Source organism: Nesoenas mayeri (assembly GCF_963082525.1).
Source record: "Nesoenas mayeri genome assembly, chromosome: 6".
NCBI classification, from domain to species: Eukaryota; Metazoa; Chordata; class Aves; order Columbiformes; family Columbidae; genus Nesoenas; species Nesoenas mayeri.
Window position 1 is genome coordinate 42,106,862 of NC_137545.1, and position 14,911 is coordinate 42,121,772.

Below are 14,911 nucleotides of genomic sequence, written 5' to 3' on the forward strand. Positions count from 1 at the left end.
AAAGGTTTGGTTTTGAGTGTAATAGAATCCCACCAGCAGAGGATGTTAAGGATGAGTTCTAATCGTTGCGATACATCAACACCTTTGTTATTGCAAAGTTTAGGGCTGTTGTTTCTAGAAAAATGAATCTGCAAAAGTGATTATTGCCATGTTAATGCTGCACAAATTGGCACTTGCCTGAGGAAATATGGAATTTAGGAGTGAATATCAATTTTACCCCTCGCTGCTTTTCATGTATGTAAAAACCTGTACGCTGCTGCTTACAGTTTATTTTAGGCCAACATTAAAAGCTAAATTTGTAGGAAAAGCAATGTGTGCTGCTTATTAAAGAAAATAGTGCTAAAATTCACCAGAGTGCATAGTAATGATTGGCTGGGCAGGAAGGCTTTAACTGATGGTAGAACGTTTCTGTTTTATGGAACAGATTCAAGTATCAGGTGTATTTTCTCTGCCTGAAGGACTCACAGGGACCTACAACAGTATTGTTTGATTTGAGAAAATGAATCCTCATAATGTCGGTATTTCTTGGCTTCGCAGGTGTTGTCATTGAAATCTATATGACTTGTTAACGCCTAAATTAGCCACGCAGCTTTGGCAAAGGCGTCTCTGTGTGTTCACAGGCAGAACAATCCCTTTGTATTCCCCTTAGGACCTGAACAAATTCCTGAGTAATGGCAAGTAAATCAATTTGTGCAGCTGAGGAAAGATAAATCTCATTTTATAATACATATGCCTGTAATATTAATTATTTTACATTGCAACAGACAGTCTATAGAAGATTTATTTTCCAAAGCTTCTTTTCCTCTTCAGTGTTGGATTATCTGATGCTGTCTTACTGCTGTGTCACTGTTTCAATTCGTCTTCAGAAACTGCACTTTTCATTAAAAATATTCAAACACTTGCTGGTAAAAAATGGTTGATGTGAAAAAGATAAAAATCCTTTCGCTTCTTAAGACGACAAGACCAGTTATGAGGAAGATCCTTTATTGATTTTCTTAAGGAAAATGTAGTTCCATTGAAGAAAAAATCGCAGGTATATAAGATATATGTGTATATTTATGTACCCTGAGGAGCCTGCTTGTTAAACTCCTCCTACAGCTAAGGGAACGCTGGCAAAATCTGAGTGTAAATGGAATTCTGCCATGTCCTGGGTATGGTTTATTATTTCAGCTGCTTTTACAGCAGTAGCTTCAGGAGTATTTCTCTGCTGCCAACCCTCCCTCCTTGGAGGGAAGTTTGTCCTGGTGGAGACGTGCCGTGGCCAGAAGCATTAAAAAGGTATGAAGAGCTGGATTTCAGCTGCGTTTCTGAAAAGGTACTTGCTGTAGTAATTACTAATTCTAAGTATAGTTTTGAGGCATTTAAGTGGGAGTAAGTTTTTTAGCATTACATTTAAACAGGAAGGTTTTAAAGCAAGAATGGGGCTTCTACGTTGGCCTCTTCCCAGAGAAACTCAAGTCCAGGTGCAGTTTCTGGTTTTTGTAGCAAATAACATCAAAAGATTAAAAACATAAAAACCAAGGTATTTCAGAGGACAAAACCGTTTCCGTACAAAATATTGGTTTACCATGTGAGAAGTGTGTGGCTCTTCCAGGTCTTGCTGTTTGCAGGTGTTTCGAATGAAGAGAAACAAGGAGCAGATCAACACTTCACCCCCGTGAAGCTGCGTCTGAGTCTCAGGTGGGGCAAATAATGACCCATCCAAAGCCGGGGGGGCAGTTTCAGCTCTTGTAGAAACAAGGCAGGCACCATGTAACTAATTAGTCCCTATTATGTCTCTGCAGAAAGCACATGTCTGGTGGTGTGTGTGAGTTTTTAATATCACCCATTCTGCTGTTGCCTTTGAGAAGTCATGGAGATGCAGAAAACCGGCTGTAAGTTTGGGGGACATGGTTGGAGAACATAAAGTAATATTTAGTAGCCATAATTCATTATTTTAGATTGCTTAAATGATTTATTAAAGTCATTTTTAACATCCTCGTCAGTACTTTATTAAGGAGCTGTTGTTAAAGGAGGTAAAACTGTAGATGTTTGATGTTTGTGTAGATTTTGCAAGAAGAAAGGTAACTTTGTTAGATGGGGGTTTAAAGGTCACATTGCACAGTTCATTTGTGTTAATTTGTCCCAGTCTTAGCATTTATTGTTCAGGGGTTTTTTTAATCTCTGCCCTTTGAACTGTGCCACTGTAACCAGGGCCGTACTGGGAATGCTGGGGCAAAATAAACTGCAGTAAGTAGAAAATATGTGAGTGGAGGTGGGTTAAGTGATATATTGAATGAGGCAAAAAAATAAGTGAATGACAAATCGGCTTGCAGTTATTTTCACTGAATTTATACAAAATGTCACTTGTGTTTAAAGAAAGTATGTATGGTTTAGGTCCTATAAACTGTGGTAGCGTTTTGTTGTGGTTTGAATTTCACGGATTCCCTTGTGTATTCCTCCTACTCTGAAAAAGCAAAACAAACTAATCTCTTGCCCATGGCTCCATCCCACAAACTTGTTACACTTCCCGGTTGCTCTTGGGCTTTCCCAGGGCTGGTTTTGGCCGGGATTCAAAGGATTTGTGAAGAATGGGGTTCCCACAACGCACCCATGGCCAATGAGGGATGGAAACAGTCGATGCCAGTCAGTTGAGTTTTAATTTGTGACCAATCTGCAAAGAAGTAGAAAATCTCAAAGTCTGCTATGAACAGAAGGAAGAATAAGAATAAACTCCAGCTTGTAGCTATGTATTTTCAGACCAATTTGCAGTTTAACTTGGTTATTAGGTGGCTGTAACACCAGAAGTTGAAATATTCTCTTTATAGCAAAGTACTGGTTGGTGTCTCCTTTAAACGTGCTGGATTCTTATTTCTTTATTTAATTCTGAGTTCGTACCAGAAACTACATTGCATCTGATTCTTTTTTTCCTGCCCATCTCTCTATTTGGTTAACATTGAAGTGTACATTAATGTTATTTATCACAGGGTGGTCCTCAGAGTATTTTTACTGAATTTTGCCTCTTAGGAATGCATTATCCTCATTTTATAGTGAAGGATTCAGGCAGCAATTTGCTCAGGGTTCACATTGGGGATGGTTTCACTAGAGGCACTTTGAGCTGAGCAGAATGAACTAAAATGCTCCCTTGAAGACTTTTTCATGGCTGATTTTTCTCCAGTCTCTTATTCTGCAGGTAAATAATAGATCTGACACCCTGTTCCCTGCTCTATCGCTGGGGTCCTGAGCTGCAGACTGTCCTGCTTATTTGCAGCTTTACACTACAATGCAGTTGTCAGATATTGTTCTGATATTTTGCAAACACTTGGCTTTTCTGTCTAGTGAACATTGATGCATATCGAGTAATTTATGCATGTCTAAATGGTTATAGCACTATAGCTATTTTATTTTCTCAAGGAGCAGAGTAGATAGTAAGTATAGTATATCTTTTCCCCTTGCTGAATGCAGATGGAGCGTGTGTCACTGGGAAATCAATCAGAAAATACATTTTTGGGGTTTCCTTTGTTTGATGGACTAGTATTTCCAGCCTCATATGCAGTCCCTTCTATTTGGTTTAACTATGGAAGAAAGAAATTGCTGCCAAAGTATCCATGTGAGATGTGGATGGTTTCATGAGATGTGTTTGTAAAAACCTTGTTTTTCATTAACTGGGGAGGTCTTAAATACTGTGAATTAATTCCTTTTTACATTGGAGTTGATGGCAATTTTACCATGGGTAGGACTGGGACTTTAACCAGTGTGTATATATGTCAGTGTTGCTGTGCAATTAGGTAATTTATATTACTGCTTTGATTAAATAAGACAAATATATATATATATAGGTCTGCAGAAGCTTACGCTGGAGATTAGTCATGGTAATGTGACCATTAGGAAGGACTTTTTAAAAGACCCAATGACTTCAAATGAGATTGGCTGCAGATGATCTAAGTGCTCATTTAAGTGTTCCTTGCAGCTGAAAGGCTTTGTTTGAAAGTTGCCCTGCAAATTGATAGCCAAAAAGGCTTTTTTCAAAGAATCAAAGCCTAATTGTCATCCCTGTTGAAATGCTGCACGGCTCTGACTAGACATGGTTTTAAGAAATAGCAAGAATCATTACTGGCTTTAATGTTAATAAGATTAATGATGCAGGAAATCTTTAGAAGTTTAAAAACTGATGTGATTTCAGAAAGGAAAATGAAGCGAAAGCAGAAAAATCTAGCAAATATCACAAAAATTACGTTATTCTCAAAGGTGAACTCGAAGCTCTTCCTCACCATCTCTAGCCTGTAACATTCATCTCATGGGCTGCGATTCTTGCTTGAAAACAAGCCAGATCCCTTATTGCCAGGTCCTTGTTGCCACTTAAATTCTTTTAAGTTTGGACTCTAATTGTTTTGACACCATGGAGGTATCTCTGTTAAAGGGAACAGACTATGCAAGTATTTAGTGTCTGGAGATGTTTTTGTTAGGGTTTGATTTGCAGTTCATCACACGTATCAGATGAGATTACACCAAGGAGTGGGGAAATTCATTTATTGGAAACTCATGAGCTGTTGAGTTAGGAGTTAAAAGACCAAACATTAATACTCAAAATCTTCTTTTGAAGATAATAGTGAGATATCTTTAAAGTATTTTTTTGTTGTTGTTTTTAGGGCATAAGAATAATTTGATAGAAATGGTGAAGATCAGGAAAATGCGATTACTCTCTCCTCTGGCTTTTCATCATCTGCCCACAAGCACCTTGTATAAGCAGCTGGTGATGGAGTCGCACGTCCCGAAGGCCATAGGTAAGGGACAGCGTGTCCTCTGTTGCTTGGATCTGAGCCCTCTCAAGGTATCTTTGCTGTTTCCAAACTGTTTTACCACTTAAGTTGCATAAAATGGATTTTCAGTGTATAACGGTGAGACGATTTAAGGCCAAAGATCTGAAGATGGGCAGATATTTAAATGAAAATCGTAGCGTTATTTGCTCTGTAAAGGGCAAATACTTTAAAAGTGCTTGGCCTCCAGTATTAAATATCTGATGTATTTCTTCTATTACTAAATCCATGTTATGTTTCATATATTAAGCACCTAAAAAATACGGAGTAATGTCTTGCTTTTCCTGTTGTATCTCTTGATGAACTGGAATCATATCAGGTGATAATATGGAAGTGTTCTTGCAACTATACATTAATTTTCTTTCACAAATACCAGTAAACTTACAGAAAATGAAGATGTGCCTTTTGCAGACCCTGGGAAGGTGTTTTCCACTGACCTGCACTAGAGTTCAGTCTCGAATACTTCAAAGTAGAAATTTCATTACTGTAATTGATTAAGATCTGTGCCGAGTGCAAATACTTTAATTTAGCCTGGGAGGGCAGTTGTCACGCGCAATTAGTCAGCGCATATTGGCAGTATTGCAAACGTTTCAGAAACGTCTCACGGAGAACATTATATTAATGATTTTTCCCTGCAGAACCCCCCAAACTGGACTGGAGGTTTTTTTGGGGTGGTTTGTGTTCATTTGTTTTTAAAGAAGATTATTTTGCCTTAATGGAGAATGTGGGACCTAAATTGGAAGAGATGAGACAAATGGTGGTAAAGCCCACTCCTGTTCATGGTTCGCTTGCATCTCACTAAATAGTGTTGGGATTTGTCAGGGACCAGCAATGGGGAGAATAAAACAGCTTTTTTGAAAACAAAAGAAATTTAGATATGCGAAAGATTCTAATATATTTCTAGATAAGATACTGAAGTAGGAACTGAAAGTGATGCTGTCTCCTCTGTAATCAATACCGTATTTTAGGTAAGGAAAGCCAGCTCTAGGCCTGTGAGGCACTTTGTACCTTTTGAAGCTGTCAAGGAAGGGTTTAGGGACAACTTAATTGCCGCCTTAGGACTTTCACTGCCTGAATTGCCAAAACAATGCAAACACATAACACCTCGTGGGTTGGGGGTCACCATTTGGTTCAAGAGGGCAGTTGCCCTGGGTATGTGTTGTGTCTGTATTGGCACTTAAGTTTAAATATATATAGATATATATATTCTTGTCACAGGAACCACATTTTACTAATTAAGCTTTTCTATAGTGTCATTGTTTGTGACTGCTTACCAGTCTTTAGAAAACATCAGCTCTTGCGCCCTGCCAGGAGATTTTCTGCTACTTTGCACTACAGTAAATAGAAAGAATAGACTGAATTGAAATTAAAAGTTATTTTGGAAAACCCATCAGGATATCAGGAGTTGGTTAAGACTTAAAACCAAAGTATCGTTCTCTACTCTTTGTGCTTCAGATCCTTGCGGATTGTTTTACTAGATTGTTCAGAGCTACAAGTAGCAATTGTTTGAAGGAAAGCTGCTTGTTTGCTTGTTTTGAAAGGAATATTATTTTATTATAATCCCATGGCTAAACTGATTTGTGCATTTGCAGGCCGGTTTCAGAGGGTTTACGTCAACCTCATTGTTTTCCTTCAGTGTTTCATTCAGCTGATTGCTAGTTTTCTTCGAACCGCCTCCTCTGAAACTGTAAATAGGTGCATTCAAGTCATAAAACCCAAATAATACATGTTTAAATAGCATATCCCTCGTCATTCTCAAACTGAAGTCTGAAAGGAAGAAAAGCTGGGCGAATACTTATCTTTTTAGGGCAATAGTGACTTGTAATTCTGTCGGGAGGTTTATTATTGCTGTGGCTGATGTAGGTAGGCATTGTGCTTTAAATCATTCCTGACGCAGAGTGTTAATTACAGGTTAGATTCTTTGTAGATGTTACAGCCTTATATCTTGGTTTTTCATGCTTTGGTGCTTCTGGACTCTCAAGCCTTGTAGAACAACCCCTTAGACTCTGGTCTTAGCAGACATGTAGAGACCAGCACAGCAGGCTTGGTGAGAAATCTGACTATTCCTCTGCAAAATGAGAGAACATGGAACATTTTTATTAGTATGATTCTCTAAGTGATCCATTGGAACGCATTAGTGCAGGTAATTTTAATAGGAATCATTAAAAACATTAGATTTCTACCTTATTTCTCTTTTGATGTGCAGACTGTCTTCTCCTATCACTAGAAGTTGCCTGTTTTACTGTGATTTCTATACCAGACTCTTATCTGTGTGTGTTATATACTTACTCTTTTATACTATATTGTAATGGCTGGATGTTACCTAAATGGAATTAACCAGTGTTTATGAATTTAAGGTGATTTTTAACTCCATATTTCAAGAGTTAGTATAACTGAAAGTAATTTGAATGAGCATAATTAGATTCACCAGAGTGAAAGAATCAGGTGATAGCCTGGTCATAGAACTTTTTGGGGGTGTCTGCATACGGAACTTGGCATGGAAAACCGCAGCGAACAGCACAAGTCTCTTGGTTTCGATAGATTTTATTGATTTGCCGACAATTGTGTGTTTAATTGACTCTGTCGAGATGCATAGAGTCGCTTGGGGAATTACAGTGTCACTGCACTAGAAGTGCTTGTCATCCATCAGCCAGAAAAGTCTCCATCTCTCTGCAACTTCCTCCTGTTCCCTCGGAAAATGCTTTGATTAATCTGAATTGAAAAGCTTCTCATTTAAAGTCATATAAATCTAATACAGCTTCTACCCCAGCTGTCAAACATCGGCAGTGCTGGGGGGTTTAGTTGAGTGACATGCAACTCGCAGTTTATTTCTGTTTGTGAATTATTTCCAGAACTAGCTTTTTCTGGTATTGCACCTATAAATAAGTATTCCATTTACAAGAAGACTTGGTCTTGACATGCAGTCATTCTGCTTTTCTTCACATATAGTATTAATAGTCACTGGTGAGTGAAGGCTTTAAATCACATTTGTACGTCTCTGATTCTCAGGGTTTTCAGCAGCTGAAGTTTTTCCCTCCTTTAAATTAAATTTTAGAAGTTTAATTTAAATGAGTGTAAAGGCAGTTGAGGACTGGCCAAGACTTTGTGCTGTTGTCTGCTCCATGGCATGATTTAAATACATGCGCATGTAGACATGCACATCTTGAAACATTGGTCAACTTTATACCATTGATTAATATTTACAGAATCACAGAATCCCAGGATGTCAGGAGTTGGAAGGGCCCTTGAAAGCTCATCCAGTGCAATCCCCCCATGTAGCAGGAACACCCAGATGAGGTTACACAGGAAGGTGTCCAGGCGGGTTGGAATGTCTGCAGAGAAGGAGACTCCACAACCCTCTGGGCAGCCTGGGCCAGGCTCTGACACCCTCACTGGGAAGTTGTTTCTTCTCATATTTAAGTGGAACCTCCTGTGTTCCAGTTTGCACTCATTGCCCCTTGTCCTATCACTGGTTGTCACCGATAAGAGCCTGGCTTCATCCTCCTGACACTCACCCTTTATATATCTGTAACCATGAATGAGTGCCCCCTCAGTGTCCTCTTGTCCAGCTCCAGAGCCCCAGCTCCCTCAGCCTTTCCTCACACGGGAGATGCTCCACTCCCTTCAGCATCTTGGTGGCTGCGCTGGACTCTCTGCAGCAGTTCCCTGTCCTGCTGGAACTGAGGGGCCACAGCTGGACACAAGATTCCAGGTGTGATCTCCCCAGGGCAGAGCAGAGGGGCAGGAGAACCTCTCTGACCTACTGACCACCCCCTTCTAACCCAGCCCAGGTACCATTGGCTTCCTGGCCACAAGGGCCCAGTGCTGGCTCATGGTCACCCTGCTGTCCCCAGGACCCCCATGTCCCTTTCCCCTACACTGCTCTCTAATAGGTCATTCCCCACCCTATACTGGAACCTGGGGTTGTTCCTACCCAGATGTTCCTACCCTTCGTCTTAACATATGCTTTATGCCCTTAATTTTAAGCAAATGTGAAACATGAAGGGATTTTAAGATTTTATTACTAGCATAGCTTGAATATAAGTCAGAGCATCAGATTTCTGCACCGATATCTGCCAGCAGCTGTGTTTGAAGTTCTTTTTGTTTGAACTTAGGAAGAGCAGTGGGAGCTCCTGGGATTGCCACTTAGTAAAGCTGCTTCTAAATTCTGAATGTTCCTGAAAATTTTGGAGTTCATATGAAATGTCATGATCAATGACCTTTATAATTTCATTTCATGGGCTTTATTCTTTTATTCAAATGTTCTTTTTTCTTATAATCAGTTTTCCTAATAATATTCTATTAAACCTCTTTGGGGACAGATAGAAAATATAATCAATCTCCAGAAAAATGCTGGATCAACATTTTTGGATGAAATGTTTGTCTCAGCCTATGGCTGTAAACGAAATTTGAGTGAGCTGTGGATTCTCTAAAGGCCCCACTGAAAGGTAATTTTTTTTAATGGGGAGGAGGGAAGGGAAGAGTATTTTTGATAGATCTAGAGGTGGTGTCTGTTTAGGAAACTTTAAGGGATGTGTGGGTCAGAACAGGTTAAAGGGTGAACCTCTCACTTCACTTAATGCCTTTTCTCAGCCAGCATGTGTTTGCAGGACAGGAGCTGGTGGTTTTAAGACATTCCTCTGGATTAGCTGCAAAATGAGGTCTAATCACTGGAATTCATGAAGGATTCTGCATTAAAACCTGAGGTGTTCTCCCTCTGGTATAACTAATTGGGATTTTAGGGTGGTTCTGGTCCTTGGGTGACTGTCGCTGTAGAAGAGATGCAGCACAGCTTTGCTTGGCCCACGTTTCTGTGTGCCTCACGCAGGCCCCCTTTGAACCGTCTGATAACATCTTGGAGCTTTTCTTTGGCAATTTAAGTTTCTGAAAGAGATGGTTATCTTTTTTGCTTTACTAAGCGAGAGAGTCTCTGTCTGCTCTGCTCGAGAATTGGGCGTTTTCTGTATTTATCATCTTTATCTTTCTCATGGCCTCATCCTCAGGAGCTCCCAGTCAATTCCAGCAGATTGAAAATCTCTCCTCCTCCTTTTCCCTCCTTTGCGTTGCCTTCTGAGCAAAACGTGCCTTTCTCATTTTATCATGTAACTATTCTGTGTGTTTAGCCTCCTGCTTTTTAAGTAACCAGTAGCCTTAGAAAGTTGCTAAGAACTCGTAGGTGACTGTGAGCAGAGGAAAATTACTGAGAATACTGTTCTGTTGGAAAAAAACCATTCATCTTGTTGCCTATAAAAGCCAAAAGCAAATTACAGATGACACAGTAATTTATTGTGCTAACTATTTTACAGTAGATGCTTCCAAAAAGACTCAATATAAGCTTATTCAACTTATAGTAAGCTACATTTACCGTATTTTCACACATTCTTGTGTAGGCTGGAAATATAAGGAGGTTATATGGTTCTGTAAGAAATGTGTTATTGATATTTAAAAAAAAAAGTCAACATTACACCTTTTCTGCTGTTGTTCTCTATATTTATTGGTACCGCAATGGCCAAGGTGGGGCGCTCAGTGGGGTTTGGCGGGGGGTGATGTTTGCTGAGGTCAGGACTCAACTCATCGCAGAGTAAGTGTCAAATGTCCCCCCGAGCCAAATCATCTCCCGGATCACCAGGAGAGCCAGCGAGGTCTCTCACTAGGGAGCTTTGTTTGCTGCTCCCTCGCTGAAACACCATCGCCAGTAAGTGTGGAGGAAAAGGGGATTCCTGCTGAAATACATGGGTTGGGAGGCTGCGAGAATTGGGAGAGAACGAGCAGAAAGCGTGGGGGGGTGGCAGCTGCTGAGCTGCTCTGGCACGGCCACCCGCTCCTGAAAAAACAATTGCAAGGCAATCCGAGGGTTAACGTGGGGAAGGGAAGGCAAAGAACAGCGGTAGCGTGAGGAAACTTGATTTACAGAAATCTTCTGTATAGTGGAGGATGAAAGAGCAATCGTGGTTACTGAAGCTGCGGTAGCTCAGCAATTCATCATATAACTGCAGGGTGTAAATTTGATTTGAAACCTAAAACCGTTCTGGCTGAGGCAGAGAGATAACGCTTGTGTCGAAGTCTGAGTGTGTGCATCCCGGTTGTAACAGCGGTTGCACCGACATTTAGCTCAGGTGAAGGTAGAGTCCAGGTGTTGGTGATGCTGCTTGAAACACCTTGATTCAAGAAGGAATGTTACCAAGAGGAAAATCACTCCATACACAAGGACATCGGCACCGCACGTGTAACAGAGCTTTGTCCCGTCTGTCATCGGCGCTCAGGACAGTCATTACGACGGTGCTTCGCTGCCGCGGCTGTGGAATTTACTGTCCTAAGGCAAGTAATTTCAGAGCTTCCTTAAGTGACCTCCAGCCCTCGCTGCCATTAAGTCCTGTAAATCTCTCTGGTATGAATCCAGCGCAGGGAGATGATTTTGGAGATAGTAATAGTGACTGAATTACAGTGGGGATTCTTTTTGTATTTTACTTTTGAAAACAGATGAGGGAGAAAGAAGTTAGTGATATGGACAAAAGAATAACCTGATGCATTAAAGTGCTCGATGGATTCGGAAGCTAATACGCTAAACTAATTTTTTCAGGCGTTATTATAATTGAGATGGAAGGTTCCTGATATGTTTAGTGTGGCTAAATTAGTCATTAATCAGACCCAGAAAACAAAGGCACAGAGTGTTTATGTGGTCCCTATAGACACTTGTGCTTTGTTTTTGGTGAGGATGCAAAAGGCTTGTGGCCAGGCACAGCGCTGGGATGTGGGAAACACCTCTATATGTTCCCTATATGATTGCAGCTGACTTTGTGTTCCCTTTCTGCAAAGTGGGGCAAAAATCTCTTCTCTACCCCCTCAGCTTCGCTCTGCCTGGGTTTGGGGGGCAAAACCCGTGTGGGATTAATGACCATGAAGAACATGTGTCTTTTGGGTTTCAGTCTTAGAGAAGGCATTTGAGTCCCACTTAAATTATTAATTTAATAATTATAATTTGTTAACCATTATAGAATAATTGTGTGCTCGGACTGGAGGCTCTGTGTGTGTTGTAAGTACGTATCTTGCGTTTTCCCCATAACATCGTCCTTTTCAACAGCCCAGGGCAGAGTCTTTTTGCTTTGTCACAAACCGCCGTGGGTGTTTGTGAGACGTGTTATTAGTCTTTCTTCAGAGAAGCAGCTTCCATTAACAGCCAGACAGCTGCTGACCGAAATACCATTCAGAATATCTCTTTTATTCATCTTTTATGCATCTGTCCCCACGTGCTGCGCGTTGATCCGTGTTTATCTCAGATATAGGGGTCCAGAGCTGCCATAGGGAGGCAGAGTCGTTGCTCTTCACTTCTATACCTCAGTTACATGTATTGATTTTTATGTTCTTTCACTATTTCTCCTTGTGATGAACTTGGAAGGAACCTGTGGCCCCTGCCTGCTTAAACTTCAATTGGAACCCAACAGAAATCTCTGTAGGATCTCAGCTTGTGCTGTGTGGGAGCTATTTCTATGACCATCGTGGGCCATACAGGACAACAAGGACCATGGGACTCATGGACTTTATTCTTTCTTTTATTTTATTCTTTTTTCTCTGTTCAAAAGCTGGATCTAAACATCTAGTAAGGAGGGAAGAATTTATGCGGGGCCTTAGGCTAGAAGTGCTCAGGTTTCCCTGTTAGTTGCAAAGTGAAGCAAAAGGGTCCGTCTGACAAAACCCAACCTTCTCCAGAAGATAAACTGTAGCTGAGCGTTGTGCTGGAAAATCCCTTTGTTGGAAAAATTTCCCTCTTTGTTTTATTCTCACGACTTCCCTTTAATTTTTAACCAAGAAGTACCCCTACAGAATGCATTTGTGTGTGGTCTCGTTGACATAGTAATAATCTTTATATCCCATTTGTTCCTCCAAACTGCAAGTCATAGTAGCATTTTTGTGCCACTGGCTTTTATGAGACCTTATTAGTTAATTTATTGGTCGCTTTATCCAGTTTACACACTATATGTGCACTCACACTAGTTGTATATAACCTCATCTTGCAGCAATACCCTCCAGAACTGCACTGCAGCAGCTGTTTAAACCCCCCCTACTCTCTAGGATTAATTAGTAATTAGACCTCTGGCCATGGCTAATAAAGTAGCACTGAAAAAGGTTTGCCCATCAGAAAGTGTTGGGGGAAAAAACAACCAAACAAACCATGAGCACAGAACCAAGTGTTTTGAACACTTGGGTAATTCTAATTCTTTTTCCGTAATTGTATCATGCAATACTTCCTATCTTTGCTCTTCTGTAAAGTGCACGATTGGTGCGTGTCAGGGGTGTTATGGGGATATATTAGAAGGCACCAAACCTGCCTAAGGCTTTAAAATTTAATGGTGTAAACACCCTCAACCTGAGTTTTCAACCATCAAAAGCAGCGAGGGGAGAATCCGTTCCCAGGTGTATCCGGAGCTGGGCACACTTGTCATCCCAACTGGGCTCGTGTCACCCTGCAATGCGGCTCCAAATTTAACTGCTGGGATGCTGAGGTACCAAGTTTTCTTTTCCAAACAAGGGAAGGGAGGTGATGGCTGAAGTTCTGCTCACTTTCAGTAAAATAGGGATTTAAAGTTGCTACTTAGCAGCGTTTTTAAAACTATTCCTAAGGAATTTTCCAATCCCCTTAAAAACCTGGCCAAAAATGTCAAAGCCAAATTCTTAGAGTGGACAATAGGCTGTAAGTCGTTAAGCACACTTGAAAAATATTATCCACAGAGGATAAAAATCATCGTAATTTCTATTGCTAATAAATCCCTGTGGTTTTATTGTTAAAGCTGCCAGAAATGCATTAAGGTACAGATTTCGATTGAGTGTTTTACTCATATGACTAATCCTGCCTGAGTTCAAATAGGAGAACTAGCATGAACATGCGTTTCTCAGTGCAAATAAAGACCGAGCAATTTGTCTCACGTGAAAAGCGGCTTTGCTCCTTCTTGTTCTTCTCCCTCCGAGCCGGTTGTCTCCGGCCATAACGCACTAACGCGAGTTTCGCCTAAAGATCCAGTAAAGTGTCTTGGTAAGGATCTCTCTGTGAACTTTTTAAGTATTTTACTCTTCTGGATATGACAAGTGAAGGTCAAACAGCGCTGCGTGACCAATATAGAAGCTCTGAGGGTTCAATAAGGTGACTCTTAGCCCACTACACTTCTCGTCTGTGCCTTGTAAAGCATCTAAATGTGAAATACAGTCTCCTCTGGAGCTCTTAAGTGCACGGCAATTACATAAAATTTGCTCAACTCTTTCTCGTATCCGTTGAAATCTAAGCGAGGAAGAATGCGGCATTAGACATTAAGATTGATAGAATCCTCGATAGGCTGCAGCAACTCAATAGCTCTGTGTTTCCTCGCTGGATTTCTTCAGTATTCCTATTGTTAGTTTAAACTGATAAATGCAAGGAGATAGTGCGAATGGAAGGCTGGGATATTCTGTTTATGTGGAGGAAAGATAGTGGTTTACTTTGTTTGCTAGCTGGTCCAAATTCATTTTTTTTTATTCTGAATATAAGCTAACGATTATTTTTTCTAGTGTTTGTTTTATATACCATTATGCCTTTTTAAAAGAAAAAAAAATATATATATATATACTTGTTACGAGGGTCAATCCGAAGGCTACTTGTTTCCAAAATAGTGTAACCCTAGCACTGGGCACTGATGTGTGTGTAACAATGGTGTTATTCATGCTGGTCGTCAAAGATGGAAAATGAGCGATTAAATAGTCAACCTACCCTTCTGGGTCTGAGAAAATTGGGGCGAAGTTCCTTTCCACAGTTATATAGGAAGAGATATTGGAAAAAAGAGCATTTTTGAATCTGTAGGCAGAGAAGCAAGGGCTGCTGCTGGCTCTTAAATTATTTCATACGTGCTGGGAATACTGCAAATCAGATACACAAATGGTGTCTTACGCATCTAATAATATGCTGGACCAAAATACTGTTTCTGCTGAACTGATCTAAGCTGCCTATTGGTGTTAATCCATTGTGCTTCTAAACAGCTTTTTGGGGTTTTTGGGGGGAATTGGGTTGGTTTTTTTCACCCTGCCATTTGAGATCTTATATGGTGTGAAAGCCAGAACCGATGGTTTTGGTCCAAGTGCTGATATACCCA